Consider the following 21,683-nt stretch of genomic DNA (forward strand, 5'->3'; position numbering starts at 1 on the left):
TAGACTAATGACACCAAAAAATTCATTTAAAAAAATCAGTCATTTTTTAATTATCCAAGTGCAAAAAGATATGGAGATAATCAAACATCTGTTTTGTTACTTATACGTCATAAGTCTAAATAGTGCTTTCCAGAGAAGTACACAAGACATGTTCATGACCCCAAGAATCTTACAGATTAATTCAGACATCCCACAGTGTGTGAGCTAGGAAACAGTGCATGGGATGGGCAATGGATGCTGAAGTGACAGATCATGAGATATGCTTATGCTGCGTATACTTCTTCTGAGTTCCTTTTTGGGGTGAGCAGGGGGCTTTGCATGCCTTTAAAATAGCTGCTTTCAAGCTGAGATACTATATGCATTGTTTCAGCCTCCTCATTTTTTATTTTTCTTTGATTTTTATTTACATCTCAAGTCATAAACTCCTACAAATAGGAGGATTGTAATGAAAAGATTGATGGAGACTTAGCTATAGTGGAACAAAACCTGTCAGTAGAATTCTTTGTTAGGTTATAAGGGCATCAGGGAGAAGTAGGGGAAATATTTCATTAATTTTTATTTCCACAATTTGTGTGACATTCATCTTCAAGAAGTGTGATAAGTTACACAAACACACACAGTTGTCCACCTAAAATCTGTCATTTTGCAACTCACATACTGCTATGTTACTGCAACGAATATAGAAGAATAATGTTGCCAGAATGTCAGTGGGTAATATAAGATCTGTTGAGCACAAACAAGGAAGGCAAGTAATCAAAGTGTTTACGTGACTTGAGTGAAGGGGAGAAAATGGCAATTTCATTTCAAATACATCTAGAGCTTTCTCATTAGGCCATGAAACTCACAGATATTAATCATGAAAATAAATGTTCCTTGCCCTTAGGTACGACACAGTTCTTACACAAGAGAAATGACCAATACAATTCTTTCTCTCATCAAATTACTGAAGATGAAATGCATTTTAAAACAATATCCTAGGTGGATTATACATTTAGCTACTTAAGAAGAGACTCGTGCAAGGACCCCCATTTATTATTTTGAAAAGCAACGCTAGTTACTGCCAATAATTAAGCACAGTTCTGTTCATGTCTCACTTATTTTATAGGCTTTCGATCTGAGGATTCTATGGCTAATAGCCAGTCACCCTATTGTACCTTGAACTTTGCTTTGAAAAAGTTTTGATAGCTACAAAATGAGTCAGCGGTAATGTTAGAGGGCGTCTTTCAGAAGAATGGGAGAATGAAGGAAGAATGAATGAATGAAGGAAGAAACACAAGATTTTTATATCTGTTATTTTGATTTGGTAATAGGGCTGAGACACTAAGACAAAGGCCCTGATCCTGCAAGCATTTACATACATGTTCACTTTTACATACATGAGTAGCACCACTGAAGTCATGAAGAAGAGGACATTCATTCTGGACCTACCAGTTAATGGGGTTTGACTTCAGTTGAACTACTCACATGTGTAAAGCTAAGCAGGTGTGTATTTGCTGGATTGGGGCGACATGTAGTTCATGTACTGATTAATGTGCTTGTGCCAGCCTCCACCAAAGTCAAAGGGACTCTGCACGTATAGCAATCCACCTACATCCTACACATTGCAGGAATGGAGCGTCAGCTTGTCATAATCATGTGTGCCAAGCTCTTGAATTCTTGTCTGCTATCCCCATTCCAGTATTGCCAGTCCCCACGCCTTCAACAATCATGAGCCAGGCTCCCCCAAAATAATGAGATTTTTAAAAAATCATAATTTTAAAAAATAAATTTTAGATTGTTTTTATTTGGCTTCTCGTTCTTGAGCCATGGGGCAAAAATCTGGCCTTGTTGAAGTCAATGGTAGAACTCCAATTGACTTCAGTGGGTACAGGATTTTACCCTTAGGGTATATTTGTGGCATGTTTTTCTCCTCAGACAGCAGGGCTAGAAATTTACTGTTTTTTAAATAAAAACTGGGGTTATCATGTAATCCCATGACTCCAGGAGCTGGACACCAAATATAGTAAAACTTGTAATGAAATCATAAGGGTTGGTAACGATGCCAGTCTGAAACTCAAGGAGTAATTCCAAAGAAGCAAAGGTATTCAGATTTGCACTGGTGTAACCGAGAGTGGCATTTGGCATGTATGGTATAAATATGTCAAGGTAGGTGTTTTAACAAAGATAATAAATCCATATCTGAAAGTTTCAATCCCAGGGTTTCTCTAAACCACAGTTTCTATATGAACAGGTTAATAAATATGGCAAAGTTTATAATTAGGTCTTACTCATAGTCAAGTCAATTTCAACAATTCAGCAGCTCTGTTTAAATGTCTTTAATTTTAACTCAAGCAAATAAAACTAGTTCCTAACCACTTTGTGTCCTAATCCCACCAAATCCCATAAGTAAACCAAGTTGAGTCAGCTCAGTACTTTGATGGGAGGCCTCTAAGGAACATTTAGGGCTTGATCCAAAAAGCCCACAGAAGTGAATGGGAGCCTCTCCTTTGACTTGAAACAATTTTGACTCAGGCCTGTAGATGAGTGCTTGGTAGTGATAGTATTGATTAAGTAAGTGGTGGCACTCTTCTATGGAAAAAAAAAATGCCCCAGCATGACATTAGGGGAAATGATGATGATGTCATCACCTTTCTAGTGAGATGTTAAATTGAGGTCCAGACTGCTTGTAGTGATAATAAAACAATAATAATAAATTAATGAATACCTAGATCATATACATTAAAGTTTACATGGTATGTTTCAAAATATTAGCAACACTAATCTTAGCTAAATTCCAACTGGGGTATTTATATTTTACCCTCTCCAAATTCTCCCTGTAGTCACACATGAATCTCCTCCTGGCCTAAATTGCAGCATAGCATTGCTGAGCTCAGTTAAACAAACTATATATAAAGTACTTTGGGATGGAAAAGCATTATATAAATGAAGACGCTATTATTATTAAAGAATATAGCAGCGGCTATGGTAGGGTAACATTGATCTGTATGGTCCTTTCGTTAGTATTACCAGCCATGTTGCACTAGCTATATTAAGAAAATGGTAAAGAAAAATTATTAGGGAAACAAAAGAAACACTGTAGCCAAAATCCCCCATAATGTAAGATTGTTCAACTATGGATGCATGAAACTTTATGATTAACTTTTATGAGCAAACTGTAAGAGCAAGCTGTATGATGAACTATAAAATAATTAATTCTAAAGCTAATTCATATGCCTATGCAGTACTAAAATATAAAGTGGCCATTCCTAAAGGTTTTCTATTTTTGTTAATACTTTAACTAAGGCCAAAAAATTTAAAAGACGTTAAAACTATTATCTGTTGCTAAATTACATAGTATGTAGAATGTAAATGTGATCACAGCACACTTAAATTCTTATAACAATAAACTATTCTGTTTTCCTTCCCCCCCCTGACATTTACAAAATTCATTTGGAAGAGCAGGATATACCTTACAGAGATTAGTGATAAATCATGTATTTTTAATGAATATCAATAGGAGAAACCCCATGACATAGCCCACCATCTAATTTGATTAAACTGTGCTTAAGGCAACACTACCTCTCTGGCGAGGGAATAGCACTATAATGACTTTGTGAGCATTATTGCAGGCTGTTTTAATGATTTAATGAACTGCCTCTATATTTAGTTCAATAGCCTTAAAATGATTAGTGTTTAAGAAAAATTAGCTCACTTTGATTTGATTCTAGTTGATGGTAAGTTTAAATAACCTAACCCTTCAAAACACAGTGGAAATTTTTTTCCTCTAGAATCATAGCCAGCTAACTGTTAGAAAACATTATGGCAATCATTAATAACAGTTCATTTATGTTTAGCTACAGTACATGGAATGACAAATTCATCCCACAAGATGGGCTGCAGTAACATATATTACATTGTGGTTTAAAATTTTACTATGTATTTTTCATGTAAAAAATGTAGAAAAGAACAATCACTGTCTGCCTATTTGATTCAAAAAATATTATTCATCCTTAGGCGCACATACTCAGAATTTTAACCTGGGGGGTCTCACACACATTTCCTCTTTCCAGTGATACCTGTGAAGAACCTTCCCAGTGTGGGTGAAAAAAAGGTCTCCAAAAGACCTTACGTGGTTGACCTGGCAGGGAGGCTGCTAGGTGTATAATGATTCGCTTGTCAGGCACTGTGCTATAAGAATATGCTTTGTTGACTGGCATCTCCAGCATGTAAAAAGACATCACCCATGGAGGTGAAAAATTGAAAAAATATCAAAGTAAGCAAAATATCCTTGTCAAGCAAGTATATGTATTTCAGTATCATTACTCCTGTTACTATTACTGCTAGTGTTATCACTGCTGCAAGGCAGTGTTTCCTACTGGATAAAACACTTGCCTGAGACCTGAGTTCTATTCCCTGCTCGGCTAGTGACCTTGGGCAAGTCATATCACTGCTCTGTGCCTCAGTTTACCTATCTGTAAAATTAGAATAATAATACTGATCTCCCTCACAAAGACCTTTGAGGTTTATGGATAAAAGTACTATATTATATAACTACTACTACAAAAACACTGCAGAAGTGAGAATACTGTTATACACCTAGCATATTTTCTAAGAAGCTGAGTCTTTATCTTAAACTTAATCATAAAAAGTATCTTTAAAAATAAATTAATTCATCTAACTCATACCACAAGGTACACTCTTCTGGAAGATATTCCCACTTGAAGCCTAAGGGCTCCAACAAGAGCCTGTGAGATGTGACCTCCACTGAAAAGCAAACCACTGCCTTAGGAAACTGGGCATGTAAATGCACATAAGCACCTTTTCTCAATAGCTTTTGTAATTTAGTCATATGACATTGCTGCAATACTGTAATAATTCAGTGTGACAGTGAACTATATGACTTTCTGGGAGCCTGCTAGCTTTTTTATTAGGCCCCTTCATTTCTTTGCCAAATCAGTAGCCATAATCTGGATTTTTTTCTTAATCCGTTGCTCTAGTATGAGAGATGCACTGTGTTGTTTTATATACTTATATATTTTATGGAGCCAATTCTTGTCCCATAGACGTGAAAGGCAGAACTCCCATTGACTTCACTACAACCAGGATTCAGCACTAAGCACAGGCTTGCTATGTTCTTCTTGGTACTGTCACTCTTTCATCATTGTGAAGTAGAACAAGATTTTCTGATAAATAAAGAGAAAAAGTCATATTCTCGTCTTCATGCATAGGGATAAATGCTAATGGGAAGTACACCCAGAAATGGAGATAATGTACCTCTATATCTTTAACAGCTTTCAAGCTAGACTAAACACTGGGTATGTTTCAGTGGAAAGATCTCTCTCACCAATGAGCCTTATGTAGCTGGTACTTAAATTCCACTCATAAAGGCATCTTGTTGAAAATTGATACAGTCATCTAATTTCCCAAACAAATGGGTACCCAAGCCATTTATATTTTGTTGTGATCTTAGAAACACACCAGATTCTGCCACTGTTGGATTACACAAGAGGCAATGCTTGCATGTGCAAGATCTAGTTTGTGGTTCTATGACACAGCTTTAGATCTTCTCACAACCCTGCTCCTGAAACAGGTGCTGTATGCGTGGTAACAAACCCGCTCTTAGGAGGTCACCATGAGTGGGATGATACCCTTCTCCCCTATCCCTTTCACATACAGCATGATATATGTGCTCAAGCTCAGAGACGAGTATAGATGGCACTCCAGAATCTAGGCTCCAGCCATTGGTGGGTTCACAATAAACATGCAAACATCTAATAATAATAAGAGAATGGGCTTTATTAGGACTGGCAGTAAAAGAAAAAAGTCAAATAAGCTAGGTGCAAAGGGCCAAATTCACCACTGGTATAAACCGCTGCTACTCTGTTGATGTCAATGCAGTCGCATCAGCTGACGCAGTGAATTTAAGCCAAAATCCTAAAGCTCTGTCTGGCTCCCACCGAAGACAATAGAAGTTTTCTGCTGACTTTAATGGGAGCAAGACCAGGCCTGAGTAAACCCCTCAAGGTAGGCAGTATCCCAATATCATATCCCTGCATCAAATTATCATTGTCCCTCAGTTTTGGTACCTGAGATGCTTACCCTTTTCCCTCAGCTGCTGCCACCTGACTCCTCAGTTTTTTACTGTTCAGCAGCCTACTGTGCCCTGCTTGCCGCAGCTGGTCTGCCTTTCCCTCAGACTAGCTCTACATAAAACAATCTCACGGTGGCTTCCATTGGTCTATTCCACCGGACTGTTCAGCTGATTCCACTGAGTTCCTTTCCTCTTTTTCAGTATTGTACCAGCTTGTGGTCACTTCCCCAGTCTCACAGCGGCTGTTCCTTCTGCCCCCAGGCTTAACCAGCTACAACCTATCAGGCCCTGTAGTCTGGCAACTGAGCAGTTCCAGGCCACTGCCTCCAGTCGCCTGCTCACACACTCTGTCCTCACCAGATCATTTTTCCTGTTCACTAGAGAGCTCACATTGCCTCCTATTGGCAAGCTGCTCATTTGGGTTCCGCTCCTTCCTTAGATGACTTGTGAGGACAGATCATCACCTCAGCTGACAGATTTGAATAATATCAGCCTTTATTTTTCACTCTGCAAGAATGACATATGCCTTAGAGCACATGCTGGAAACTGGAATTTCCATTCTGTAGGATATTCCAACATTTCAAAATTTCTTTTTACTCCAAAATGGAATGAAAAGCCAAAATTTCCTGCAAAATGAAAATTCTGAAAACATTTAGATTTGTAACTATTGAAAAGTTTTCTTTCAATAATGTCAAATTGTTTTATTTCAATTATGTCAAATGCTTTGTTTTGAGAATGTTGAAACATTATATTAAATATAAACATGCAATTTAATATTACCATTAATATTTTACTATAACATAAAAGTCAAAATGAAATGAATCAAAATGATAAAATTGAAATTTAACATTTTTACTTTATCAAAATGAACAAGAAACTCAAAAGGGTTTTTTTTACTTTCTCCCATCAAAAATGTCATGAAAGTCGACGCATTCCTGTGACAATTTTTATTTTGACTAACTGCATTTTTTCCATCAAAAATTTTTCAACCAACTCTAATATGCCTGAAATGTGTGTAATTGACAAAGTTTTTAAATACAGCTTTGATCACAGCCAGCTGCAGTCTCTTCACCAGTCCTTGCCCTCTAGACTATCCCAAAGGGGTGGGGGCATACAGTAACAAGCCAAAAATCTCATGACGGTATAGCAAGCCTTTCTTTGACAGTAAGAATTTAGATGTAGAAAATCAAGTGAGAGGCTGAGTATCTTTCAGGCTATTTGGTAACTAGAGCAGTTCATGAAGCAACAGTTCTGGTTCTTCATCCAGCAGCATGGTAATAAAATACATGTAGGCTTTGATCCTGCCCAGTGCAGGTGTGAAGCGATGCGTGTTTAAATACACGGTAAAAAGCGATGAGCAGGAAAAGGGGAGACCTAGATCCCACCCTTGCAGAGCATTGCTGCATGGCCACCAAAATACACCTAGTAGCAGGAGGTCCAAAAGGAGAATGTTTTACTAGCTGGGATTACCCAGATCTGAACATAGCCATGGTCTTCCAATAAGAAGAAACCATCAGAATAACACAAAAAGACTAATAAAAATCAAAGTTAGCTCTGATGATCATTTACAACTAACAAAATATATGCTTAAATTAAACTTTCCCCTTCACACATTTTCTCCAGCAAATAATAAATATTTTCCTTTACACTCTTACATGCACTTTGCCAAAGTTCGATGCTAGCGTAAAAATATTTTCACTCCTTCCATATATTTAAGTCCTTCACTTATTTTGGATTCTTGATTCATAATTCTTCTAATATTATAATTGCTTCATTTGCCCTTAACATATTTACACAAAGCCTGTACAAAAGAGTTCAGGCACTTCCTGTGAAGGAGAAGCATTTCATTCCTACACTCATTCCATCATTCCTAATTTTTCCAGCTCATTTCACCCCTTTTCTACTGTTTTATGCATATTGAACTCCAATCTCATCTTAGCTGTGTGACCACGGTTACACTACATCTAACTTGAAAAACATTTTTAGCTTAAATCTTTTCATTTACACAAATCTTCAAAAAAAAAATTTTTTTGCAGTATCCTACTCTTAAACTGCAAGTGTTGATCTCGTTGCCCCCCATCCCTCCTCCCAGCATTTAGAAATATATGATTTCTGGGCACCCATTTGGTTATGAATGCTCCATATTTTCCAAGATTACAGTGAAATCTGCCTTTGAGCTAATTTTTTCTCTAGATAGATCGCTGCTGCAATGTGTCTGCTGCATAGCTCTCATATGCATATATTTCAAGCACTGACTGCCCCACATCTACTTAGTGGATAGACTTGATTAATGCCAGGCTTTATTTTTCAGTCAGCAAGATTACATGTAACTAAAAGATGGTTTTTAAATGCATTTCTGACCACAAGGAATCCAACACTCCTAGCAAGGATCCAGCTGTAGAAATCAAACCTTCTGGTACAGCTTGATAAAACATACTTTTTTTTATAAAATGCAGAGTTCTTGATAGCTAGCTTTCCTTTGGCTGTCCATATGTTATCACAGAATTGTCTCCCTATCAGGGGCTGAGTGTGCACTCCATCCATAGCAAGAGGAGCAAAGAGTTTCTGGTGGGGAAGAAAAAATGTCCACCCTGTGTGTGAATTGTGGGGCTTAGAGCTAAGAAAGTGTTTTAAAGGGGATCGGACTCTGCTCTGAGTAGGGGCTCTGCCAGAAGGCGCTAAGGGTGGGAGACTCGGAGCTCAGTCTGCTTTAGACTCAACGGACTGTTGTGGTGTCCCAGGTGCGGTTGTTGGGAGTTAATCCCTTTCGGGGCTGAAATAAAATGTTGCTTAATAGCTGTCCCTGTGTTCTTGCTGTAGGAATTCTGAAGAAGCCAGCTGGATGTGATCAGTCAGCTCTCCATGGTCTCTTCTGTGGACCACTGGCATCTACAGACTACAGTTTGGGAACTAGTGCCATAAAACAAGGCCCAGGTGTATTTTGTGCGTGCATTTACTGCAGTTGTGTATGTAAATTGGGTATTTGCATGTGCAACTAATTTAAATTGATTTGTGCACATAAATGCCTGATTTGTGCATAAAGCTGTTATATTTGCATATACAAAAGTAGGTACGCAAATGACTGCACAGATGTGCATGGATCTCAGATTTTACTTTATGAATATCAGGACCTCAAAACATTTAGTGCCTTATGATCCATGATGGTTTAAAATGGAATGAAACCGGATCCACTAAAACACCATTTGTCTCTTTTCCTCCACTCCAGATCAAACCAGACACCCAATTTCTGAGGACAGCCTAAATGAATGCAGTATAGTTGCAGTCAGCCATATGCTATATCACCACCTGCTGGTCTGCCTCCAATACACCACTGATCTAAGCCTCCTTTGTATGCAGAACCCAGATCAAAGGGTCTTGTTTTATTAGTATTTTAAAGACTGTACTAGCCACTAGCTAGTTCAGTAACATACCCACGGTTTTTTCCAGATAACACACTTATTTTTTATGTTTGCTGACACAGTTATTAGTCTCCTTTTCTCTACAGGAGCCTAAGTAAGTCTTCTTGTGTAGCCAAAATAGTTTTTCATTTTGCTTCCTCTTTCTAGTAAAACATTGCTCTGAAAAATAATGGATACAATATATTTTGTCTTACAGTTTTTGCCTTACTACAACATTTTCTTTAGGACTATTTTGATAGAGAAATAGAAGTTTAAAGTGGCAAGATAAAACTGTTCCTGAGGATTAAGTTATTTAAGTAAAGGAGAACTACTGAGTTAATCACAGAATCAGTGGCTATTGATCAACATCAGGGGACTCAGCTGTAGTGATATGTCTGCCCTAGATCCTAAATGAAAGAATGTGGTTAGTTTAAACCAGAGAGGAGTCCACTGGTTTAGCAATTACTCACTTACTTCAGAAGATGATCTGGGAGTGGCTGGAGGCATCACTGTTGCAGGAAAGTGGGCAGGAGAGAGTGTTAATTTACCTGCTCCATATTTTTGGCCTTATACCTAAAAAGATACATAGCTTGTAGACACTTAACCTAAGGTCAGCATAATTTCCAGTATTAAACAATTACAGCTGATGCGGATTTCCTAATTCCCACTGATGAGAGGCTGTGAAATTACTTATTTAAATTCATGAAGATCTGGGAATAAAAATGTAGATTTAAAAAACAACTGTAAAAGTTACACTTGACTGTCCAGGCTAAAATTGTGACTTTGTGTATTTTGGTGGAATTACAACAGGGCTGCTCTTGTATTATGATGAGTTTCCTGCTGTTTTTAAACAGATTCACACATACAGAAGGAGCCAGGAATAAGGAGGGGGAAAAAAAAGAAGAGAAAACTTTATTCTTTCAGTACTAACTTATTTTGTTCAGATCATCCTCAATTACTTCTTGTTGGCCAGACAAGCAAACCTGTTATTTGAGGATGCACCATGATCCAAGATAATAAACTTTATCATGCTGGGGTCATGAGAAAATGGTCAAGGATACAGTTTGCTAACTTTCACCAGATAATTTTTCACAGTTATCATCCAAGCTCTATAAAAGCACAAAAGATATCTTATCTTGGTGCCCAGTTTATTATAACATGTGGGTGAGAATTCCTATAAAAGCACTTACTAAGTAACTGTTGCGTGTTCTTCTGCACAGAAGGTCAAATCAGTAAAACATCTTTTTGACGCTGTAAGTCTCAGGAATAAAAAGACAATCTCCAAAAGGAGAGGTAACACATTATTTATCATTCCACTCTACTTTTCTCTATCTTGCCACCCACCTTCCCTCTCCACAAAAAGGCTCCACTGTTTCATTTACTATTTTCTTATTTTAATTTTTATAACATTTTAGTTGCCCCAGATTAATATTTCACATAATGTTATTTGAAAGTAGAGATGAGCCTGAGCCAAGACGTTCATATCTAGATCAAAGTTTTCCCATCATTCTGGACTATTTCAATTCAGGATTTTTGCCTATAGCCTATAATAGAGACAGGTGCTAGATAGGAAATTTTTACTCATCTCTGAACATCCCAAAAGTTCATAGGTGTCAAATTAGAGATTTCGATTCAGGCCCATCCCTGACTTGAAATGCTAACTGTCTTTGGTTTCCTTATGGACAAAATAGTGAGCTAAATTCACTTCTAATGTAACTTCATAGACTAAAAGATTGAAATACACTGCTCACATTCTCTGTCTTTCTCTGCACGTTCTTGACAGTCCAAGATTTTGTGGTCCACAAGATTATGTGTCTAATAGAGACCAACAGACCACAGGGAAGTTTACAGATCAACTGAAGGGTAGACTTGCAATCAAGTTCTAAACCATCTTGGAATAGAATAGCAAAACTCCTAGGCCTGATTCTCATTTACTCTAAGTCCTCTTTTCATCACTCTAGCAGCCACCCTTTTCATTGCTTGCACGTATATTAATATAAATGAAAACCAGTGCCTTTGAATCATTTTTTTAGACCTCAAAGGTATTGTTGAAGAGCCAAAATTAGCATGGCAAATTTCATTAAAGTAGGAAATTGTTAACAAAAGTTGTATGCTGAGTTTTCTTCACAGTTCTGCTGTTCTGTACAAACATATGGTACATCTTTGTTATAGTAATTATTATTAATTGTTTGTATCGTGATAGTGCCAAGGGTCTCAGGCAGCATTAAGGCCCCATTATGCTGAGAAACATAATGAGAAGAGAAACAATCCTTGCCCAGAAGGCTGGCTACAAAATGTAAATAAAGGGACCAATGCTCTGAGCTCCCTCCACTTTCATCAACGTAAATAGGAGTTGGGGACGCTCAGTACTTCACAGGATGCACTCAGCACCTCACTTTGGTACAATAATATATCATTTATGACTCCTTATGTCATTGCAGTTTCACCAATCTGGGTTAATTCTTTTTAAAGGGTCACTTCTATCAGGGTGGGTTATTCCCTTGTTGTAACAGAGTTTTCTGTGGTTTTGTGAACCTCTGGAAATTTCAGTTAACTTTTGTATCAATTTTCTTATCACTGAAGTTCATAATTCTGGTCTATAGTGAGTTTGAAACAAACTCCCTCTGCAGTTATAATATTTTGTGGAGCTCTATCTGGCATTACTAAAATGGCTTATATTGTTAAATTTACTTTGTAGACTTCTTGGATGTACTGCTTACTTGATGCATACATCATTTTACATAATTTGCACTTATTTTCAGTTTAGATTTGGTGATGATTAATCATTAATTCTTAGAGCCTATGGCAATTAGTTTTCTTAAGTTCACAAAAATGATCAGGGACACCACTGCATATGTGCACAATAATGGGTAGTTAGATACCTAACTACCTTATCTGCATACACAAAATGATGCTTCCTAAGCAAACAAATACTTCTGCACTCAAATATGTAAAGTCAGTGGGGGTTGAGAGTGCTCAGCCTTTTGCAGGAGGCACTTGGCATCTCTCCATATCAGGCCTTAAAATACTTCTGAAATTTCCCCTCTCAGAAGCAGTTAACTTTGTGCAATCCTTAGCTCCAAATCATCCTGTGGCTGGAGTTGATAATTTAAGTCTTCAAGTGACACATTTTCAAAATGAGCTTAGGCCTGCTTCCACACTTGCATATAGTTTTTGGGTACCTAATTATTTATGAACCCATTACACTTGGGCTTGTGCATGCTGATGAGGTCATTAGACACCTAATTATGTAGGGAAAGGTGTCTTCATTTAGGGCCCGATCCAAAACCCACAGAGGTCCATGATAGTCTTTCCTTTGACATCAGCAAGCTTTGGATCAGATCTGAACACAGGAAAATGGCAGGTGAAAAAATAATTTAAATAAACACTGTGAATTAATTATTGTCACAAAATCTAAACTGAAAATAAGTGAAAGCCATGGTTGTTTGTGCTGCCACACAGTGCTGAGTTAGCAGTATGTCAGGAACTCCACAGTGAATGGTAAATTCAAGCCATCCAAGGAAAATCTCAGTGATGCCAGCTACAGCTCAATAAAACGATTACAGAGAGACAGCTGTACTGTTTCAAACTCACTATCACTTATAGAACAGAATCACATCATGAACTTCAGTGATAAAAGAATACTGATAAAACTGCAGCTAAAATCTCCAATAGTTCATGACACCACAGGAATGTGTGACTCTAAAATCCTGGGACCGATATTACTACAACTACACTGCATTCAACAAGAGTGTAACACAGACAGAAGGAAGTGACTGTTTAGAGAGAATGATCTTGTGAAACTGCAATGCACCATAAATGGAGAAACCTAGGTTAATTTCAAGAATGGACTAGAGATCTTTCAGCCAAATTTACATCCGGGGCCTCATTTCCCCATTGTCTTGCTCCTTGTGTAGTCATTTATATGCTGATTTGGCCCAGTGTGTAAGTATGTGCTCACCTTTTAAGCACACAAATTGTTCCACTGAAGCCTTGCTTACTTGCTTAAAGGTAAGTTGACACTTAAGTGCTTTAAACTAAACTATCCAAACGTGCAAACTGTGGAAGTGATGCTGAGGTTAGGGTACTAGCAAAAGGAGACAAGATACTAAGAAAAAGTAGTTATGCAATAAAGGAGCTCTCTGATTGAATCAACCTGTTAACACATTTAATCTGATCCATTTATGTGCAGCAACCATGCATATCTGTCTCAAAAAATGTCCATTTCACCATGCAAATAAAAAAAAAGCATATATTTATGGCCTTTATATTGTTAAATATCTTAACAGTATATTTCAGTAAATGTGTTCTCAATATGGAATATTTCTGGTGTTATTTTTTTTCAGTTACTTCTGAAGATAGATTAATATTTTTAAAAAACCTCAGTGCAATAAATTATCATTTGTCTTGAGACACCCACTGATTCATACTGAAGTAAAACTGCACTCAAACCACACACCTGGACGTCATCTGACCCAAAACAAACCGGCAATCTTTGTATTTATATCCTGCTGCAGTCAACCTGAAGGAGCACCATCTGGTGAAAGGAAGTACAAAATAGCCATAAAATGGAGGAAGTTTTTTTTTTTTAATGCAGCAGTCAGTAATCCTGAAAATGATCACATTAGGTGGAAGAAAGGAGGTCTTTGAGGGCAGCATCCTAGTACGTGTATGCTCATGCACCGAGCCATGAGTCTTGTCTGTCTCACCTCTGCATTTTCTACAGTAAAACATACATACACCACAGTATATTTTTAATCCACTTCATATATTAATGTTTTTAACTTAATTGTAATTCCTTTTCATTTGTCTGTGTTTCATTTCAATTCTATTCTAGTTGCCAGTATGGATAGATTATACTTAAGGGCTTTCCCCGTTATATTTTCAGGCTTTCATTTTTCATAATCCTTTTTTGTTTTTCTCTCTCATTTTGATTCAACTCTCTTTTCAAGTTTTAATACCTTGGGCCTGATTCTCTACAATCTTGCAGCTTGGGTGGCTATTTACAGCTGTGCAAAGTGGGTATAGAATAAACCAGTGACCTGGCACTAACATTCTGATTTGGTAATGTCTTGCATCCACTTTTCACAGGTATAAATGACTATATAATATGCAAGGCAGCGGAGTATAAGGCTTTAACATTTTCTTTAACATCTTAAACTATTTTAGGATCAGATCCTCAGCTGTTGTATTAGTTGCCCCGTAGTTACACCTTACAACTTCTGCTGCTTTTCATACCAACGCTCAAGTTCCACTGCAGTTAATCAAATGTGTAAAATAACAGAATCTGGGTTTGAATAAAGGTGGATTTTTTTAAACACGATGGTAACATGTTTTAAAATCTGAGTGTAGACAAGGAAAGTCATAGTTTTAACACATTTTAGCTGAATGAGATGAACTCCAAGGAGAAGGAGAAAAATAAATGAAGACACATGCAAGAGAGACCTGTATGATCTCAGGTAAGATTTTAAAGGAGAGATACAGATTATATACTCATACTCTGCTATACTATAGTCACAATACTAATGGCTATACATATGAATCATTTTACATATAGATGGTTGCCTGATCTACTCATATGGACAATACCTAGTCAGTATTTTCTTCTCTAGCTAGATAAAAAAATAGCACAAATATCTTGATTGTATTTGTGCTCTCACTCCTGTAAATAAGGTGTGGCTCCAGTGAAGTCACTGCTATTAAACCAGTGTAAATCTGTTCTCAGAACAGACTCAGATTTCTTATGCAGAGCTACCATGCTGTACATTGCAGTGGCAACAGGAAGAGATGATGATTCATATAGCTGATTGTGGCCCCCCCAAATGTTCTTCCTGGATCTTTTTCCTGCCTCTTCTCTCTAGCCAGCAAAAGACCGGGATCACCAGTCAAACCTGCACATATTATAATGCAGATATCAAGTTGGTATGGATGAATTCAAATTTGTAACCAAACTGATAAACTTTAATTGATTTTTCATTAATTGATACATTCTGGATAAACCTTACATCTGGTCACAGAGATAAAATCCTTTATTCACAAAAAAGAGAAATTAGATTCGTCTGGGAACTCAGTTTTGATATTTAATATTCCATCTGTTCTATTTGCATTGGCTAAAGATTCTGTCAATTCAGGCAATTTCTAATGGGTATCTAAGGGAAGACTCTGCTGTAGCAGTTTATTTTTTATGGATAATTTTTCATTTGTCTGAAAAAGCAAGGATGCCCCCTTTTGACAACTTTAAATGTTTTCCCTGTAATACCAGGAGAGAGAGCAGTAGGTATATTTTCCTTAAAAAAAACAAACAACCCAATGTTGTTTTCTTAGCAAATATTTTATTCTCCAGAAGATTAGGGTTTAATCTCCAGGTTTCTTAAAACCATATGGATAACTTTGCCAGTTAAGATGTACATAAAGAGGAGATTGTCTAAAATTACTTATGGTTAGTAACAAGGACTGTAAACACGCACTCTCAAATCAATGAATAGACAAAAGATGTGTTGGGAGATATTGCATCCTGTGATTAATAGATAATGGGCCAATGCTACTCTCTGGTATATCTGTGTAAATTCTGTTCTCAGTTACACAGCTGGTTGTCTACAATGGAATTATTGGAGTCAAATAAACATAGTCCCCTCTTCACCTACGCAAGGTGTAATGCAATATTTGAAGTAGATACTCCAGCCTCTCAGTCCAAGTTTGTAGCATTTGTACTGTTGATGACAAAGAGTGGAAGCTGTAGGCTGCTTCAGGTCCAAATATGAAGACATCTAAAAGCTATTTTACACCTCTGAAACAAGCCCTCTGTGCAAGGCTTACAGGGACTGTAAGTTTTCCAGCTAAGACTCATGGCAGCTAATATTTAATTTATTTATTTAAATTAAGATCCAAAAATTGTCCTAAATAAATGAAAACAAATTATACTAATTTAATGACTTTCATCCAGAAGAATCCCAAAGAGATATATAAAATGATTTACAAAGTAGTTTATACAGAACCACTGACCTAGCATCCTGAACCCTAGTCAGGAGACCCTGAGTACTATTCAGAATCCCAAGTCTACTGCTTTTATGTATCTTAGGCAAGTCAATTCATCTCTCTGTTCCAGTTTCCCCATCTGTAAAATGAGGATAATTATACTTACCTTCCTTTGTGAACCACGTTAAGATCTATGTATAAAAAACACTATATCAGAACTAAGTATTATCATATGAAAATGCAACCACCTCTATGGAGAAACACAGAAGCTGTTTAACAGTGGTAGCAATGCTACACAACAGTTTTATGACAGGAAGTTCAGAATTCTTGACCAATTGAAATAGAGGGAATTTTAGGCAAGCAGAATAGAATGACTCAAATCAGAATTGGGTCAGTCACCAAGGCTAACATCCCTACAGTATTTACTTCAGTTTCATATCTTCCCTAAACTACAAGAAAATAATCGTACAAATACTTGGCCTCCATGCACAGTCGTAATTCAGCATTCCTGACCCTGTTCACTAATCCTGAAGTTCTTACTCTACCCTTACTCAATCCTATGTCAGGCAAAGTCAACGGGACTGTTGCCTGAATAACTAAGGAAGGATTGCAGGAGTTGGCCCATTATTAATTATTTTTTATCTAGATCCTTAAGGGTCCACATCACACACTGCAACTGCATGCAGCCAGCCAGGGAAGAACTCCCCCAGTGCAGTGATGCTCATTAGCCCTGCCCTGGGCAACATGGTGGGTGCAGAGCCAAGAGAGTGAGAGGAGATGTGTAGCGCCCCAGACATCATGCTGGGTGCTGCTTCAGCCCCACAGTAGCCCAGAATTGGCAGGGTGCAAAGTTGTCTGAGGGCTCCAAGAGGCATATAATAAAATTTCATCCTATACTTTTTATCCTAAAGAAATCAAGTCTTCTTTTGCAATGCCTGAGAGTGAAAAATAACTTTACTGTCACTCCCTGGCTTTTTAAAATTTCTGGTCAGCCAGGGGGTTTCCTGTACCAGCACTTCCAACTACAATATTGTTTTTGAGGTGTACTACTGTGCTCACCAGGGTTACTATGATCTGTTGCAATCCGGCTACTACATTTTCAAAGAGTTGCATGGGTATTTAGCCACATATCTCCCATTACAGTCAAATTGTCTTAGATCAAAAAATCATTGTGTGTCTAATTACCCGTGCAACTCCTGGAGAAATTTTGAGAGACTACATTTACATTATATTCTCTTTTTTCCCTTAAGGTAGCCAAAGATTTATCAACCCATTTCTTTCTTGAGCAAACTAAGTTTTCATGCAGTGTATTAGCATGTCATTCACTATTAGTGTTGTCCTTGACAATTTAAAAATTCTAACCTTCCTGTGCTAGATAGCTTGGGCTAGATCATCAGCTAGTGTCAATTGTCAAAAATAGGCTTATTTACACCAGCTGAGCATCTGGCCCATTATTTCTGAGCAAAGAAAAGACCTAACAAAAAATAACCAAATTCTCTCCCCGGTCTATCACTTATCCAAACAAAATGTCATTATAATAGCCAACATCCAACAGAGCTGCTTCTTCCATGTGCTGTATCAGCACAAATTTCAGGTGAAACCCAGTGACAGAAAATTAATTCAGACTCTTTCCCAAAGGTATTTTCTGTGTTGTCAGTGTAAGGAATTGCTATCTGCTTAAATAGAGAAATATTTGCTATTCTGTGGGCAAATTAAGGTCCTGTCGTTAGAGGAGGTCACGTTTCCTAAAGGTTCTCTATCCATCATCTAAGGGTCAGATCCTATATGAACCCTAAGCATAACCTGAGAAATGGCGAGTTCCCTCCTTTTGAAATCTCCATTAAAGCAAATAGGCTCTCAGCACCTTTCAGGATTGGGATCTAACATACAGATATGACTAGATAAATCCAGCATCCACAAAAACCAAACTTCAGAGTTCATTATCCATTTACTTCACTTTAATTTGATTTAATATATCTTTATATTTAGATTTTTTTTAAATGTCTATTCCAAGCTCTAGACTTATCTTCTAACATTATAAAAATATACTTAGCAAGTAGGATCTAGTGTTCCTAAATAGGGAGATCCTCCTAAAATCCCACAGCTCAAAAATCCTCAGCATTTCATAATAACCAAGCCTCTCCCATCAACCTCACCTGCTTTTCATCCCTCCTGCTCCCCAGTAGACCTGATAATTTATGAGCCTTGTAGTGGAACCTGAAAAAAATAAATTCAGGTTAACTGTGCAATTCCAGCCAGGATGTGGACTCAGACCACCTCGCACCAAACTTCCGCAGAGCATTCATCTTTGTGCTTTTCAGTTTAGATCCATCTTTAATTCCTGGTTTTTCAGGTCCTTTTTTTTTTTTCTTTCTTGTGCTATCCAGCTGCTTATAGTGGTTTGTATCTGTTCCTTCCCTTACCTAATACTACTATAAGAGGTTTTACCCTTCTCTTTCATAAATATTGTTCACACTTATATTTAATTTGGTTTCTGGTTTCCTAAAGTAGGGCTATATCAAGAGATGATAATCACTTGATAGATTTAGAAAATTAATTTAAATCATTTTAGCCTTTTTAGAGCTCCAAGGACATTCACTGCTATGCTTCTCTGACCACTATTTTCATTATTAAGAAGCTTAGGGATGAGATTATTCTTTGATTTAGAGAATATTTTATTGGCAGCAAGTTCCAAGGAGATCCTTTCTTTTCATATTCAATGTGTTTAGCATTCACTATCAGCTCTGGGATTTACTGCAAATTTAGAAAAGTCTGTTCTCATCTTTTTGTCAAAGATTAGAAATTCTAGGTTTTTCTATAGACACAATGAATTGGTTTCTAGCAATCTCTTTATCACAAATGAACTCTGCTTTGCTGAAATTAGACCCATCTTGCAATATTTTTAAAATTCTCAAGATCATCTAGCCCGTATCAAAGGGATAGAACCAGTGGCTGTGCAAGCATCATTTACTATGCCCCTCTGTTTACCAGAAAATTTAAGGCTTATCTACTGACAGCCAGGAAACATTCATTAAACTGGAAATCTGCAGTATTGCTGTTGGCCACAATTATGCAGTTCGTAAAGGTAAAATCTGAATAGTATCCATGTTTTCATATCTTCTTTTTCAAGTCCTATAAATCAGATTAGGGTGCAGTGTTAAATGAGGATAGCTACAGTACAGTGTGGGATTAGAAAACCTACCAATCCTATAAGCAAAGTCGACTAATTTAACAATTTTTGTTATCTTCTTAGATACTTCATTGGTGTGGTACATCTAGAGAAAGGGTGAAATGAAGCCACATCGATTTCAGATATAGCTATGAAGATATGGTACCAGAAAAAAATGGCTCCTCTGAAAAAGAAAAGGCATTAGAGGTTTTTTCCTCAGGAGTTATAATCTGAAAGATTTTTAAAAAAACAACACTTTGCTTATCTGCATCAAGTATGCAACAGCCCAACTTTAGCTCTCTTTCTGGGAAGGGGCTCATGCACTGGGCAATTGTACCTTTTGGGCTTTCTTTCTGTTCTGCATCTGTTGTTGAAAATCTAGACTGTCTCTAGAGGAATGGAAATGAATATTTGGTTGCTAAGATTCAAGGCAGCACGTTAGTAGCTCCTGCTCTGTTTCTGTATTCACAGTAAATATTACTTTAATCCCAGCCAATAAGAAAGGTCTTAAGGCAAAACCTTCTATGGAGCTACAAAAGCTATACAAGGGGAAGGCATTTTTTAAAAGATGCAAAGAAGAGGGACTTCCCATGTGAACACCTTACCTCCATGTTATGAAATTTGCATTAATGAATGAGATATTTAACAAGTTGGCTCTCTTTTTCCACTGATGATTATTTGTGGGTGCAATTTAGGCCTATTAGATGTGTCGGTATGTGATTGCACTCATAGATCTATTACTTCAACATCTAAAAATTTACCTAAATTTTGCCTGCAAATATTTGCAGCAGTAAATTGTAGGCACAAACAGGGAGACTCATTTAAGGCCAGGATGAAAATCAGCCTGTATGTTTCTACCTTTACACTAATACAGACAGGATCAAATCCTGTAGCCTGTGAAAGGATCACAAAAGGCCTCAGAGCAGCAGAACCTCTACAGTTCTGCTGCAAGAAGCTCTCAGCTGTGAAATCCATCAAAAGGCACTCTGCCCCTGCCATGCTCTTAGTCTAACTGCCACACAGTGTTGCTTCCTGGTACTGCCTCTGATCATAGTGGCATGGAGAGTTACTACAAAACACTGCTCTGTAGACTATGTGCCAAAACCTCCCATGCAGGCAGAGATAGGGGCTGCAGATACTACTGCGACCTTTAAGGTGTATTAACAGCCATAGGAAAGCCCCACAATGGGCACTCTGTGGCATGGGAGGAAAAACTTCCATTGTAAAAATCATGGTGAAAACAAAGTCTCATGGATAAAGTGTGGTGATTATCCAGATCCCTAAATCGGGTGTTAATAGATGATTCCCAAGACTTGGAAAGTTTTCAGTTTTTGAAGTATCTTAGGAGGATATGTTGGGATATGCTTCAGTAAAGAACCATCCCAGCAGAGAGCCACTTTTTTTATTCAGGGAATCATTGCAACCAACCATATTTACACAAACAGCTGCAAGATGTATTTGTTATTATTCACTTTCATTAGCACCTATTTCCATAGCCATAGATGCCATTACATATATTAAAAAGCAACTCAATGATCCATGACGAGAAGGAAGCTGTAGTTTGTCAAATAGGATATTGGTGTGTACATGGTCCACATCCACTTATGAATAAACAACACTCCTTTTCCCTGTGCTGTACATTCACCTGTAGGACACATGGGGATACATGTTTGTTTTTATACCCTCAGGCACAATTGTAGCATAATGTATTTTCAGTCTGTAGCAGTTTTCAGCTATCTTAAATTGACATACTGCTTTATTTTCATGCCTATGTCCATGGGGCTGTACCGCCAGAATTTGTTCTTCATTAGGGTGCATATGGATTTTGCTATGTAACTCTCTTTAACCTCTGTAAATGCTGGCTGTTTGCACAGGTTATGTAGCAAAGACAGACAAGTATGTACGAAAAGTGAGTATTAAAGTGTGACTTTTCGATCTTGTACCAGTCCCCAGCTTCACACTATAATAAAGCATCCCCAAAGCTTGTCTGAGGAGAACATAATTAAAAACAACCTTGCACAAATTAATTAATACTGTTCCCTAAATATCTGCAAAGAATGAAATATTACTG

This window comes from Emydura macquarii, unplaced genomic scaffold, assembly GCF_026122565.2.
Source record: "Emydura macquarii macquarii isolate MOO-44397 ecotype Brisbane River unplaced genomic scaffold, CSIRO-AGI_Emac_v2 contig_2676, whole genome shotgun sequence".
NCBI classification, from domain to species: domain Eukaryota; kingdom Metazoa; phylum Chordata; order Testudines; family Chelidae; genus Emydura; species Emydura macquarii.